This window comes from Pelodiscus sinensis, chromosome 1 (genome assembly GCF_049634645.1).
Source record: "Pelodiscus sinensis isolate JC-2024 chromosome 1, ASM4963464v1, whole genome shotgun sequence".
NCBI classification, from domain to species: domain Eukaryota; kingdom Metazoa; phylum Chordata; order Testudines; family Trionychidae; genus Pelodiscus; species Pelodiscus sinensis.
Genome location: NC_134711.1, coordinates 85,318,454 through 85,334,562, shown reverse-complemented (window position 1 = coordinate 85,334,562; position 16,109 = coordinate 85,318,454). Strand labels below are relative to the sequence as shown.

General features: G+C 42.6%; 1 protein-coding gene across 6 annotated transcripts in view; it reads right to left on the bottom strand.

Moving 5' to 3' along the window:
* CNOT4 (CCR4-NOT transcription complex subunit 4) overlaps positions 1 to 15,283 on the bottom strand; it is a 159,024-nt gene extending 143,741 nt beyond the window's left edge. For 4 of the 6 annotated variants that reach the window (XM_075934379.1, XM_075934385.1, XM_075934354.1 and 1 more), the window contains exon 1: positions 15,048 to 15,283. The gene's annotated coding sequence lies outside the window, so the exon portion shown is untranslated. The remainder of the gene's footprint in view (positions 1 to 15,047) is intronic. The other 2 variants (XM_075934359.1, XM_075934371.1) reach the window with 1 other exon arrangement.
* Positions 15,284 to 16,109: the final 826 nt, after the last annotated feature.

Below are 16,109 nucleotides of genomic sequence, written 5' to 3'. Positions count from 1 at the left end.
AAAACCCATTAACTCAGACAACTGGCATTAAATCAACTAGCTTTCCATTATAAATATTGCTCTTATGCCAGCATCCAAAAACTTCACTGAGTTTGTGATGGGAGAGTGTGGGGGTTTTTTTTGGGGGGGGGGGAGAGGAAGGGGTGTTTTTCTTTTGTTTTAGAGAGGTAAGTTTCAAGTAAGCAAGATGTCTTTGGGGGTGGGAGAAAGAAGAATTAGATCTACTATGATGTTTTGAATTCTAAAATTACTTATCTTGAATGTCATGTCAAAACAACTTGGTTTAGATACATAACCATAGTTCCCACTAAGGCATGCCATGCACAAACATTTCTTCTCCTGCCCACCTCCTTTGGAGAGCTGTGCGGCAGGCAGCTGCTCCAGCAAGTGGGGCCAACTGAAACAGAATGGTGAGGGATCCACTGGGGCAGGGGGCCGTGACCCGCCAGAGCCACATGGCAGGGAGGAAGCCTGCTCCAGTGGCTGGGACTGCCATGTGGCAGGGGGCTGAGACCTGCCAGCTGACCTGTTATGGCAACTGGGATTGGGAACAGGACCTGCCTGCCATATGGCCTGTGGGGGTCTGCTCTGGCAGCTGGGAATGGGACCTGCCGCATGGTGGGGAAGGTGGCGGTGTCTGCTCCAGAGACTAGGAACACTAGTCTAGACTAGGAACACTAGGAACTCCAGAGACTAGCATGTATTAAATAGAGTGGCACACATCCAAACCAGTGCACACAACATCAATATTGGTGCACAAGCCAAAAAACTCACTCTGCTCATGGTTGGAAAAAAAATCTTAGAGGGAACACTGTACATAACCATTACACTTCATTGCCTGAAGCAACTACTTTAGGATGGCTCACTAATTGAAATTATTCTCCAAGCATCTGAAGAGATCATCAAGTAGAGATTACATGGATGACTTCAGTTAGTCCTTAAGATAGAGTGTTCTTTTCACAAAATAAATGTTAACGCTGTTATTTCATTGAAAAGGCTACTTCAAAAGGATTTCTATTGCTAGGGCTGGTCTAATTTTCTAGGGCTGGAAGTCTGCCACTTATTTTTCTTAAAATTAAACAAATAATTTGTATTCCTCTCCCAGACATTAGTATTCCTATATTTTTCTTCGCAGCTAATATCTTTAACACCTTTCCAGGAGAGCTGGATTCCACTCTTCTCTACCTCTGCCATCCACACTTAAAACAATACTGAATGTTGCAACACATAAGCTGCATGGGCTACTGCAAGGACATTAGCAGAGGACAAATGTTATTTACAGTGACTTCCCATACCACAGAGTCAAGTTCAAGGTCTCTGTCCTTATCTTCAAAGTGGTCAGCAGTCTGTGAACCTCATCCTGGAGTTTGACAGAGTTGGTAATTACACTAAAGCACAACAAACTTTTTATCTCAAAAAGCTAACTCATCTGTGCAATAGAGATCTTCCTTGGGAGCCAGTGCCAGAGCATCAAGTGAACTCCTACAGGAATGAAGGACCATCTACACACTCCATCACTTATTATTCCACAGCATATAGCACATTGCCTCAATCATGTGTTCTACATGCACAGTTGCTTCTGGAGATTTTCAAAAAAGTCTACCAAAACACTACACTGCACACACAGCATTCCATGGGGAAAGAACAAGGGGAAAAACAAAATCTAGTAGATCAGGAGTTCTCAAACTTGTGATACCACGGCCCCCCCCAGTTGCTTACAACCCCCCCTCCATTGCTGCAACCTCACCCCTCAATTGCTTGCGACCCCCCCCGGGGGGGGTCAGGACCCACAGTTTGAGAAACACTGTAGTAGATGGTAGCCATGTCACTTAACGTATTACTGGAAGGCACTGAAACTACAATGATGAGTGTGGTATAAGAACCTACATAGAACACTCCAATGCATACAATGGAAAGAGTAAAGCAGCACGCTGTCAGTCCCCACACAAGACAGATGGGAAAGGCCACAGGAACTAGGAATGTAAAATCCTATTTAAAATGTTAACTGGTTAAACGGTATGTTTAACCCATGTGGCCTATCACACCCACCACACCACTGGCAGAAGGTTGCTATGGCCAGGCACTGGTTAACATAACACACTAAGGGTATTGCTCACTGGATAACCAGTTAACCGTTTACATCCCTAACAAGAACCAGAAAGCCTTCAAAGACACAGTCTGGGCAGTGGTAAAGAGAAGAACTCAAGACTGCTGAGGAAAGACTATAGAAGACCAACAGAAAGATATGATCTCTCCTTAAGAGAAATGTTATGCTGGAAGGAGAGCACTTGTAACTAACCCAACTCTTCCCCATTAGTTGCCCGGGTAGTATGTGTACTTAAGAAGGATTCTGTCCACGTGTTCCTCTTATTCAACCCAAGTGAAACTTTCAAGGCCAGGAAACAAGGCTCCATCTCTCCCTCTTCAGAATGTAAACTTTGTACATTCTGGCATTCACCCAAACCAGTGATCTGATGGAGATGTAATATCAGTATATGGAAAATTATTAAACTTGTTCATAATTGACTAAATTAAAATGTAACTACACGATAAACCTCTAAAATCCTGGACTCTCTGGTCCAGCAACAGACCACAGATATTGCTGGATCACAGAGCTCCAACTGGCCAGGTTCAGTGACTGGGCTGGCAGTGAGGCCAGCACCCAGGAGACAGCCCTGCCCAAGTGAGCAGAGCTGGGAGCAGCCCTGGTCAAGCCAATACAGTGGGGGAGTGCAAACCTGGCAGGGTCAGACACAGCAATGCGCAACACCCCCAGCGTGGTGGGAAAATTAGTCCCCAGATGGGAGTTCAGCCCCAGAAGAGCTGAGGGCAATGGGGTCAACAGCTGGGAGGGTACCTTAAACCTCCCCATGTCCGGCAAGCTCCAAGGTTCAGGACCACTCAGGTCACCAGGGTACCAAACCAGGAAGGGTCCTACCTGTACTTCTGTACAAGGGCCTTTGTTGTTTTGATGACTGTTCTACTCGGACATTCGTGGTCACTGCCATGCTACTGCCAGTGTATCAGCACTTCAAACTACTTCTAAGGTTTTTTACAATCTGTTTTTATTTAAGTTATTCTTATATAGACCATACAGAAAAAGGACTTCTATCTTCTATAGTATTAACCATATGCCAATCCACTTAATTCTTAATGCCCTAAGGAAATATTACCTAGCATGAAGGGCAAACAAGAAATGTAATCTCAACCAAAACAAAAACAAAAACAAAAAAAATCCATGCCACAGTGTGTGTCTAATACACATACCCTCTGCTCCAGCCTCAAAGTGCAGAAGCGATAGGCTGTTGAGTCAGGACTCAAACACCTCTGAGATTTGATCTATTTGCTAAGGGCAGACACATACCTGCAGTACCATGGACAGGGTATGGGAAAGAGGGTTAGCTTCCTACCACTTCTGTGCATTTAATTCTGAATCTTAGATGGTGCATTTCTCAAAGTTGCTGGCCAGACTGTTCTATAAAATGAAGTCTTCTAGTTAGATACAGCCATAGTAATGAAAGATTGTTCTATATCACAAGTGTTTTTCAGCCTTCGCTTAAAGAAGGCTCTCAGGAAGAAAAGGGTTCCCCTCCCTCCCCATTGCCGTTCTATAAGCAGATTCTTCTATGCTAAAGCTACCAATCCATTTCATACATGGTAGGACTAGACATTTTATATGCAGACCAGTCAATAGGCATCAGAACTTCCAAATGGCTACTGAACCAAGCAGATTCACACTCAAATTATGATCAGCTTGGGCCCATATCCTCAAACTATTCAGTCTGAGAATAGACTTACAGAACAATGCTTACTAATCTACTAGGCTACGTCTACACTGGCGGGTCCTTGCGTAAGAACTCTTGCGCCAGAACTCTTCCACATTGCCATGTGCTTTTGCGCAACAGCATCTATGGCAGTGTGGACACTCTTGCACAAGAAAGCTCTGATGGCCATTTTAGCCATACGGCTTTCTTCTGCAAGAAACCCCTGCCGCCCGTCCACACTGCCCTCTTGCGCAAGAGAGCTTGCGTTTGTTAGAAAAGAGCGTAGCTCTTGTGCAAGAAGCCCTCTCTTCCCGCTCTTTACTGGGAATCTTTTTGCACAAGAGTGGGCGGGTAGTGTGGACGCGTTGCAGAAGAACGGCCATTCTTGCACAGGAACCCGCCAGTATAGACATAGCCCTAGAGTTCTTTGAGGAAGGTCAAACAAACATGTGGACAAGGGAGATCCAGTGGATATAGTATACTTTATATACTTAGATTTCCAGAAAGCCTTTGACAAGGTCCCTAACCAAAAGCTCTTAAGTTACCGGAGATAAGAGGAAAGGTCATTTCATAGATTGATAACTGATTAAAATACAGAAAATGAAGGGTAGGAAGAAATGGTAAGTTTTCAGAATGGAGGGAAGGTAACTAGAGGGGTCCCCAAGGGTCTCTCCTGGGGCCAATCCTATTAAATGTATTTATAAATTATCTAGAGAAAAAGGTAAGTAGTGAGTGGCAAAATCTGCAGGTAACACTTCACTGCTCAAGATAATTAAGACCAAAGCAGACTGAAGAGCTTCAAAAACATCTCACCAAACTAAGCAATTGGGCAAAAAAAAAGAGCAAATTAAATTTAATGTTGATAAATGTAACAGTGCACATTGTAAAAAATAATCCCAACTATACATACAATATGATGGGGACTAATTTGGCTACAACTACTCAAGAGAGATCTTGGAGTCATTGTGGATGGTTCTCATACAATATATTGTATATTTATTCTTTTATGTAAAAGAATAAATGGACACAAATCAGACACTAGGAATGGCAATATACAAAAACCTGTAGGAGAACACTTCAATCTCGCTGGACACACGCAGATTTAAAGGTAGCCATCCTGCAGCAAAAAATCTTCAAGATCAACCAGACTTCAAAGAGAAACTGCTGAGCTATACTTCATCTGCTAATTTGACACCATCATTTTAGGATTAAACAAAGACTGTGAATGGCTAGCCAACTACAAAAGCAGCTTCACCTCTCGGTGTTCACACCTCCAGATCAGCTGCTAGAAGTGGGCCTCACCCTCCCTGGCAATTAACCTTGTTATCTCCAGCCTTATTCTGGCCTGCATAGTTATACCTGCCTCTGGAAATTTCCACTACATGCATCTGAGGAAGTGGGTCTTTGCCCATGAAAGCTTATGTAGACAACCACTTAACCTCAGGAAGATTCTTACCAACCACCACAGGACATACCACATTAATACCAACCGTGGAACTTTCCCTTGCAACAAACCCCATTGCCAACTTTGTCCACATATTTATTCTGGTGACACCATCACTGGACCTAACCATGTCAGTTATATGAGGAGGAACACATTCCTGTTCATTCAGAAATATAATTTGTGCCAACAGTGGCCTTCTGCTTTGTATATTGGACAGACTTCTCGGACACTTCAAAGAATTTATGCCCACAAATCAGACATCTTCACAAGGAAAACAGTTGCTTTTCATTTCAGCCTCCCTGGACATAGTCTTAACCTTGCTACAAGCATATTACTTCAAAGATACTTTAACATCAGATTACAGAGGGAAACTTCAGAACTTTTTCATCCTTAAATTTGACTCTTCATGAATGGGCCTTAAAGATGCTAATTACCTTAACCATTAAAAAGATAGCTTCCCACTTATCACCTCTGATTAGCCTTTCATTGACTCAAATAGCTATTCCCTCCCTTCCTCTCCCTCACTCCACCTTCTGTACTAAATCTGATTTGTCAGTTTAATAATGTGTTCACTTTTTTCGTTGCATTCCTTTGGCATATACTGTCATGCCCAGGGCTCGACAAATAATACAACCTACTTGCCTATGGCGAGTAGATTGTAACCCAGAAGAGCCGGGTTCGGGAGATCTGCGCATGCGAAGATCACCGGACAGCTCAGCTGGCGAGCCCTGGTCATGCCAATTCTCTTCCAGAATATGATCTGAGGAAGTGGGTCTGGCCCATGAAAGCTCATCACCTATTAAACCATCTTGTTAGTCTTTAAAGTGCTACATAGTTTTTCATTTTGTTTTACCAATACATCTGTTAGTCTATAAAGTGCCACAAGACTACTTGTCAAAAATGAGTAGGGGTCTGGAATAGGTTTCATATGAAGAGAGATTAAAAAGACTTGGACTCTTCAGCTTAGAAAAGAGGAGACCAAGGGGGGATACAATAGAGGTATATAAAATCATGACTGGTGTAGAAAAAGTGTATAAGGAAAAATTATTTGCTTCTTCCCATAAGAACTAGGGGTCACGAAATTAATAGTAGCACGTTTAAAAACAAACAAAAGGAAGTTTTTCTTCACTCAGTGCACAATTAACCTGTGCAACTCCTTGCCAGAGGATGTGGTGAGGACTAGGACATTAACAGGGTTCAAACGAGAGCAAGATAATTTCATGGAGGTTAAGGCCATCAATGGCTGTTAGCCAGAATGGGTAGGAATGGTGTCTCTAGCCTCTGTTTGTCTAGAAATGGATGACGGGAGAGGGATCATGTGATCATTACCTGCTGTGTTCACTCCCTTTGATATTGGCCACTCTAGGCAGACAGGATAATGGCCTAGATGGACCTTTGGTCTAACCCAGTATGGTTGTTCTTAAGTACCATCAGATTTTACCAGAACTACTGGTCTTTGCTCTGAGTAATTCCCTAGAGACAAAAAGGAGAAAAGCTTATAATGAAACTATATCCAGACTTTCAAAATGGCAGGGTAAAGGGATACAGGTTAGATGTGAAGACAGACATACAGTGAATTGGTTACAAGTAGGGATGTAAGTGACTAGTTCAGTAGCATATGCTTAGCAATTGAGTTACTACTCAACTAGTCACTTCCTCAACCCTGCTACTTCTATCAGAGACAGCAAGAGGAGGGAGCAGAAGCCGGTTCCCCCCAGCACCATCTTCCCGGAGAGGTACAGATGCCCGGTCCCTCATTGAACCAGAAATCAGCTGTCCCTGCACAAGCCCGGTCACAGACACTGCGCCTCTGCCTTTTAAACGTAGTAAGGGCCACCAGGCTCTTACATTTAAAAGGCAGAGCCACAGTGGTATTAGTTCCTAAGGCCAAGAGCTACAGTTCCCCTCCTTATCGACTACTCGATTAGCTTAAACAAAATTTAACATCACTAGTTAAAAAGGGCAAAATCTTAAAGTAGTGAGTCAATGTTGGAGGTAATTTTGTTTATTATAGTAAGGAATAGTTATTAGACCATGAGCGAGTCATTTTCAGCACAAAGAAGAATTAAGTGTGAAGTTTTCTGAGAGAAAACCTCTATGTAAAACTGAAAGTTTACTAATGATTAGGACACTAATTCCATGAACAAGTATTAACTTAATATTTAGAAGTGAAGTAAGAGGTCCGATTTAAACCTTAAGTTCAATTTAAATAAAATTGCATAAATAAAAATGTACTCTATACAACCTTCGTTACAATATTCAAGTCACATCATACCTCATCTGGTATTTTTTGGATTCAAGACTCAGTTTCAAGTGCAGATGTTTATATCCACATTATATCCTTAGCAAAAATTGGCAGCCTTTTTTGTAAGATGGACAGGCCGGGGGCAGGGGGTGGGGGGAGGAAAGGAGAGAATCTATACAGTACATTAGTAATTATACTATAATATTTCCAAGAGAAGTAAAAGTGTAAGGAATTTACAAAGTCTATGACCAGAGACAGAAATATAAAGTAGCCAGCCAGTCTTCTACTTGTGCAAAGTTCTACCATGGGGAATTTAGCTAATTATTCTTCATATGGACGGACTGTTGTGTTATTTGTATTACTCAAGCATTGCTACTGTGGCTGACTATGTAGTTTACAGGCTCCAAGAACAGCATCATGTAGTCCTAGACTAATTATAATGGCTGTTTTACGAGACTTCAAAGAGAGGTGAAGACTGGATGACAGAATCCTGAAAGTTATAACAAAAGACATAAGCTATATCTAGACAAGTCAAATTTTTTTTAAATAACTCGATACAAGAAAGGTGCATTTTAGTATGTTCTTGTTATTCGTCTTTTCACAAAGAGCAACATTTTAGGAAGCCTATTTTAAACTTGGATCAAGATTATAATTCCACTATATACAGCCAGTCCCCAAGTTACAAACAGGTCATGGACCAAACACTTGGCGTAAGTTGGACCCCATTGAGTTACATTGCGACTGCGCTGTTCGTAAGCGCAGGTCACGTTTGTAACTTGGGGACTGCCTTTACAACCGCTTAATGGGAGGTTTGGTCGTAAATGCAAACGGTCATAAATCGACCATTTGTAACTCGGGGACCGGCTGTATTCACATACTTAAGCATTTAATGATGGATCTTGCATTTAATGGTTATGAACCACTGTAGTAACAAACAGGTAAAATTTACAAGGATTGCAGGATGCTTTGGCACCTGTACACCCGAAGGAAACTCAAGCGTGATAGTCTTAAAAAAACATTCACTCAAAACTGTAGGACACAGAACAATGGGAATTACTGTAATCAAATGTCAGCCTCTGGTTCCACTAGTCCCAAAAATACAAATGTTACACCATACAAAACTCAGAAGTTGGGAGTAGAAATGTAGAAGTATAACAGTTTAAATCAGGGATGGGCAAAAGAGCTGCTGTGAGCCAGATCTGGCCCACCAGGTGATACAACCCATGGAAGCCCTGTCACTCCCCCACCCCCAGGCTAGTTAGGGCCTGGGGCAGAAGGTGGAGCGCACGAAGTCTCCTTCCACTGCCAGGGGCATGGACACCTAGCGGGAACACCCACCCCCAAACCAATCATGGTTTGTGGGGAAGCATCCTGTCCCTGTCCCTTCCAGAGCAGCCCAGGGCCATTTCAAAAGTTTCTGAAGTGGCCTCCCCGCAAAAAATTATTGCCCACCCCTGGTTTAAACAGTTAACTGATAAATACATGAGCTTATTGGATACTGTAATAGTTACAAGCAAGTTCCCGGTCCTGCTCCCAGGGAGCTGGCTGCCACACCATGCCGCTGACTCTGCAGTATAAAGCTTACATTACAATGCAGCCAGCTCTTTGTGAGTAGACACTAAGAAAGCACCAAAATATTTCTGCTGGTGCTAAATCAGAATAAGGCGAAGGCACCTCTGAAATAGAATACATAACAGAATTAGTTGTCTGAATGCACGTGCACCCTTTCTTTTCCCATACTCCGTTGCTTCTACAAACTGGTAATCTGACACTCCCCCGCCCCCCACTATAAACCTCAAACAATGGGATGATGCTGTCAAATGCTAATCAAATTTTCAGTGAAGTTATCTACCAACATTCTCCCAATCAAGACATTTTAAATGCAGTGGAAGCTGTATTAACTGATCACTCAAGAACAGATTAAAAAGGTAGGGCTTTTAATAAAGGACACTAAAAAAGAAAGCTGAAAGGAACCCCACAAAGCAAAATTGTACTTGATTCTGAAACTTGTTTGCAGATCACTTAATATACCAACATTTCGAATTAAAAAAATACACATGTGTCATGGAGGTTTTAATGTACAGATTTAATGCAACCAATCATCTGCCCATCTATTACCAATTAACTGCTATCTGGTGATTGAAAGTAAACACTGCATTAGAAGAAAAAAAAGCAGAAACCCCTACCAACACACTGCACGCAATGTGAACTTCACAGTGAAGTCAAAAGTAGTTGAGCTGTTTCATCCAAAAAGGTAATGCCATGTTTTGAATCAGTTCTAGTTTCTCTAATCACAGAAAGGTATCTTAAACTAGCATTGTACAGCGTTATCTTGGAATCTTTGGTGCTCAACTAGGACAGGTGGTCTGCATGAAGTTTCACTGCGCTATATATTTATATAAACAGTCATTCTAGAGGCTTCAGGTTATACTTCAGGTCTCAGGATGATAGCTATAATATAAATAGATAGAACAGGTCTGCCCTACAGCATAGCTGGATGGCTTCAAATCAGTTTTTAAATGGCAAATTTTAAAACTTGTCAGTAACCTTTGTTACAGTAATGAGCTATTCACAGTTCTAGTAGCAGTAAGCTACCTTTTTTTTTGCGCAAATGAAGACTTTTGAAGGTAATTGTAAATCCGGATTGCTTGAATTTCCCAAATTTTGTCTTAAAAGAATAAAGGTTTAACACATGTCACCAATGATGAAGCCACATACACAAAAAGTTTCAACTTAACAGATGACTACTGAAAAATTCTTTACTGCTGTTTTCAAGGACAAAAATAAGCTATCATTTGAAAACAAGTCGTCTCAGTTGTAAATGCCCTAATCCTTAGGTTTTATCAAAAGCTGAAAAGAAAGTTTTGTAAAAGGGTCAGGGTCCAAATTAAAGGAAGGACCTCAATAGAAGTTTTTACAAGATTGGTTGCTTTACAGAAAAGCACTTGCATTGATCCACAAAAGTCACTAGCAAAGCTGGATGGGTTTTATTAGGCTTATTTCTTGTTTTCACTAAGGTTTCTTTACACAATTCTGGCAGTATAAAATAGGGATGTGAAAGGTTAATCGGTAAGCATCACCCATTAAGGGTGATGCTTACCAGTTAAAGTTAACCAGCTCCCGACCCACCATAGACAAGGGGTTGCTCCAGCCCCATGGGGCCTGCCATGTATGTGGCTGATCCAGGCTTCCCCAGAGCATCCCCCTTAATGTTAAACTTAATGTTTAATCAGTTAACCATATAAATGGGAGTTTACAACCCTAGTAATAAAGAAGCCTTAATGCAAGTGAGATTCAGGCCCATAATATCAATACAACAGGAAACATTTAAACATGTCTCAACTACAAAGCAAGATGACTTAGAATTTTGACCTATTGTTTTCTTACTAGTTATGGGGCTACCAAAAGACTATGGTAATATGAATAGATGGTGAAAACTAAGGCCAGGTTGATACTACAGACTTATACTGGTAGAGCTTCTCCCACCAACATTATTACTGCCTCTTGTGGAGCTCTCCCATCAGCATAGTAGCACCAGACATTAAGACAACCCTTCAGTCTACATTTTATTTCAAGCACCACTGAAGAAGAAACAGGAGAAAAATAAGGGGAAAAGGAGGTTTCTACCTATTATTTTAAATCAATGGGTACTCAAATATATTATAATCATAATAAAGCTTCAGATCTTTTACTTTAGCCCTGCACATCAGTTCATCTCTTATTTGTTGCACTGAATAGAAAAAATCTTTAAGTACTCTTTACAGACATTTAGTTTCTACTGTTAAATTCCCTCTCCACCTCTTTTCCGAAGTTGTGGATCTAAATTATACTACAAACCAGAAAACTTAAGTGACAGCCACAATACACTTCCATTTTCTGCTCCAAGCATTCCCTTACACAAAACCCTCACTCACTTGCAACTTTCTAACGAAAGCCACGTAAGATACCTCTATTTTGACACTACCCTTCTGCATTCCAATCCTTAAATTCTGTAAAATGTATTTTAAATTAGAGCAGCTCTCCAAAGTCAAGAAGGTAAGCAATCAACTGTAGCATTACTAGGCCAGATTCTAATAACGGGAAAAAAAAAATCTCATCTTCATGGAAAGTACAATACAGGCAGTCCCCAGGTTACGTACAAGATAGGGACTGTAGGTTTGTTCTTAAGTTGAATTTGTATGTAAGTCGGAACTGGTACATATTGTAGGGGAAACTCTAGCCAAACATTTCTCCAGAGCTCAGTTTTATTCTCCCACACCTCACTTTTCTCAGCAGACACCTCAGCTTGAGAATAAAGGACTGAGGGAAGCCGCTCTGTGTCTCCCTGGTCTGCTGGGGGGAAGCAACTAGTGCGGGGTTGCCTCACCCCGTTTGTAAGTAGGGATCTGATACAAGTCGGATCCATGTAACCCGGGGACTACCTATAGTTTATACTTTCAGTAGCCTTGACCAATTATCTAACCTAAAATTAATACACACCGCTCAATCTATACTGACAATAGCAAAGTAACTTTTAAAATTACCTTAGTCAGAGATGCAAGTTGCCTTCAACTGATTCCCCACCTGGTGGATATTTTTTGCAGTCAGGTTTCCAATGCAACAGATAAGTGACCACCTTATCACTTTTATAGTATGCCAAGATGGGCTATTAATGATCAGTCTTCTCAGTGTCACTGTTTTACCCTACCAAAAGTTATATCTGCTTTCCTTGGATAGTTACTAGTTTAATGCAGACAAGTATACAGCATGACAAAATTGCTTAGGAGTATTCTTACATTGAGAAGTTAAATTGCCACTTATCACTCCCTCTAACCAACATTAGTCAACAAATTATATCTTGGGCTACAGAAGAGCTAACAAGATTATGGAGCTAATAAGATGGCCTGTAGCCTAATATCCTGAAGTGTGCAAAGCCAACAACTAGGAATAAAATGCTTTTTGGATGCTTATTAAAGTACTTACTTCCAATGCTGTCATGTCTGGGCAATGTTAGCTCTAAGGTTGCTTATTTTAAATCAGGGAAATAATTCACAATGGAAGTTTCTGGTTCCTTAGATAACTGTAGAAAATGTATGTATTACTTTGTTTCACTATCTTTCTGCCAAGTGGTTTATCCTGAAATGATGCAGTTTTAGTTACAGAAGTGCTTTTATTCAATCCACCATCCACCACCAACACTGTCCTTTCATTTCACCTGGAATAAGAATTCCCACAAGGGTGCCCCCAAATCTTGCACTCCCTCCAACACAGCAGAACCACACAAATCCTGACATGGCCCACCTCAGTACTGAGTAAGCAGAGGACCTGAACTCTGTTCCTAGCTCTAAGGATGCCAGATGCACCAGCTTGAACCAATCATTTACTTCTATGCTTCTGATTCCCCATTGGCCAGACAGGAATAATACTTACCTTCCCTTGTAAAGCACTTTGACATCTACAGACGAAAATATTTAAAAACACAGTATTCATCTGGGAATATCTGCATTAGGTTATAAACTGTGGTCAATAGATCAGAAGTAGTTCACAGAGAAGGGCAATACTATAGCTCTGAGTCTTCTTGCTGAGAGAAAAGGACAGAGTGCAGATGTACTGAAAATGAACAGCAGATATATTGAGACTGAACAGCAAAGAATATCATTAATTTTATCAAAAGAAACACTGCAAACTAAAAACTGCTAGAAATATGAATACTTAAAAAAATCACAAGAAAACAATTGCTTAAGTCATCAGAATGATATACAATTGCAACTAGGATGAAAGGTGGTCCATATAGTCTATTAAGATGTTGCTCAACCTTGTGAAAGAGTGGTCTTGCCATACGTTGAAAATGAACATAATTGCTTAGCAAGATATATTCAATAGATCTCTCACAGCTTACAAAATAGATTTAGTTGTAGAAGGCCCAGAATACAACTTCAAACTGTCTGCTTATAAAATGTATTTACACTATGTCATCCATCTGAAATAAACAACTTAAAAAAAACCCTAGAGCCCTAAGCCTCACAAGTATTTGTACAACATTTTCTGTAACCAAAATATAACTTAGCCACACATCACCTAAAAAACTTGTAATGAGAACTTTTTAAAGGAAAATATGCAAGATAGAATAAGAGTGCATTTTATCCGCAGCACCCCTTCCCATACAATAGCAACCCTCTCCTAAAATGAGCTTTCCTTGCCTGTCAGCCAAGTATGACTGCCAAATGTTTCTAAACCCACACATGTGTTAGTCTTGTTTAGGGAATAGTATCTATTACTGGGTCTTAAAACCCTTAAGGAATAATACGCTTCACTTTAGAAGTCAAACAGACTATGTGCTACTTCTCTTATTAATGACAGCACTGAGAAACTAGAAAGATGCTCAAGGTGCATATTTGGGATATTCATGGGCCACCTCAACTTCATCCAACCTCTCAGGTATACTGCTTGTTTGCACTTTTCTTCCTTTTTATAGGCTGTGTTTCTAGATAGAAAAGATGGAGTGGAAAACAGCGTGATTCTTCCATAGACTTGCCTTTGAGTATTACAGCCTATATTTTAGTCAATATCTGTGATTATGTTCACATCAGTGGTCAGATTTTGACATTACACTTAATCTAGACATTTTAAAACTTATAATGTAACAGTACCGTAAATAAGCACAGTAAGTATGCTATATGCCAACATAACCCTTATAATATTTTGTTAGAGGTTGGCCAACCTTTCAGGATTTGCACATCCAACTTTAAGAGTAACATATCCTACACAGTATTTGTTGCCCTCCTAATAAATTCACATTCTACATTGTCCCAAGCACATAGGCCAAACCCATATGAATTCTCTGAGCTGTAGCACTGAGTCTAGTAGGATGACTCTCCAGTGCACATCCTCTCTTTATTGTGCACATGAAAGCACCACCAGCTCACATTGAAACTGGCAGGCACAGCGTATGGCAATCAGGGAAACATGATGTGAGCCTATAGCTTTGTCATTTCCTTCTCCTAACCCACCCTTTGAAAAGGTTTCTGGGACTTGGTATGTTTTATAAGCCATGGAAAGTTAATACAGATTTGCTAGGAGACAAACCTGAGAAGATTAAATGAACTGTCCAAAATAATAGGATAAAAAGAGGCGGCTGCCATTTACCATCTGTCTCCCACAAAAGTGAGAATCAGAATAAATGGAGCCCAGTTTTGGGGAGGGGAAGGGAGAACAGAGGAAATTTCCACCGAGCCATCAGTGAATCCCACCGAAGTAGATAAGCCAAGCCACTGCGGCCTCCCCCAGAGACAGGAGAGGTGGGGTGGGGTGGGGTCAAACGCTCCCGGGCACAGACCCCCTCCTCTCCCACGTCCCACGCCGGCAGCCCCTCGGTGCCCAGCTCACACAGCGGGCTCTGCCTCCCGCCTCCTCTTCCTACTCCGCGAGGAGGCCGAGAAGAGGCGGCCCCTGGGCGAGCCGCGCTGCCGGCCCGACCCCCCTGTTACCCCCACCCCCCAGCCAGCGGGCCCCTGGGGGCCAAGCCCGGGGAGGGGGTGGGCTGAGGCCTGCGCCGTCCCAACGAAGCCTCCGCTCTCTCGTAGCCCGGCTCCCCCGGCCGCTGCCGCTCACTCACCCGCCTTCCTGCTCCCTCCCAGCCCGCGCTCTTTCCGGCTTCGCGGCGGGGGCGGCAGCGCTGGCGGGCGGGACCTGTGGCAGCGCCGGGCCTGGCGGGACGGGGCGGAGTGGCGCCGACAACGACCTTTATGGCAGAGACGAGCAATCTGCGGGCTCCGTGCGCTCCGCCGCCAGGCCGGCCACCATCTTACATTAGGGAGACTGCCCTGGACGCCGCCTCCAACGCGCGTGCGCACCAGCCGTCAGGGGGCGGGGGGAGACGTGCCGCCAAGGAGGCGGACGCCCGAGGCACGATGGGACTTGTAGTCTGGCTAGGCAGGACACGGGGCTGGAATGCGTGAACCTCACCCTGCCAGACTGGGGTTGCAGGGTTCTTCCGCTGGCTTCTGTCTGGGGTCTCGGCACCCCCCTTTCCCACCGTGACTCCTCTGCCCTGGATCGCCATGTGTTCACTGTGCCCTGACACCGCTTTCTGCTGCGCCCCCCATCACCGTGGCGTGCTACACTCATCCAGCCTTACCTGTCTCTTTAACCTGCTCCACCTGGTCTTCCCCATCTCCCTCCACCACTTGCCATGAGTTTTAACCTGTTCCACGTCTCAGCCTTGTCTTCTCCTCGTCTTCACCCTCCAGCCTGCCATATAGGCTTTAACCTCCTCCTTTCTCAGCCTCATGCCCGCTCCAACCTACGTTGCCCACCGTTTGCACTTTACACCTGAAAACTGGGCGACCCACTCACATTTATTTAGAAGGCAAAAGAGGAATATTTCTGTAAAGTCAGCTGTTATGCTGAGTTAGAATTTTGGCTTTTGTCTGACTTTGCTTTGTTTCCCCAGCTCAAAACAAGTTGGATCTTTAGTCCATGTAGTTAGATCTCTTTTAAAAATCACATTACCAGATATATTTCAAGGAATAGGATTTAGTTAAGGGAACCTGTTAAATTCTTACAGCAAATAGTTTTGGGCCTGAACCTGATCCCAATGATTTCAGTGGTTTTTATGGGCCTAATCTTCTTTCTGCTGATGTTAGTGGACAGTGTTTGCCATTGACTTAAATGGAAA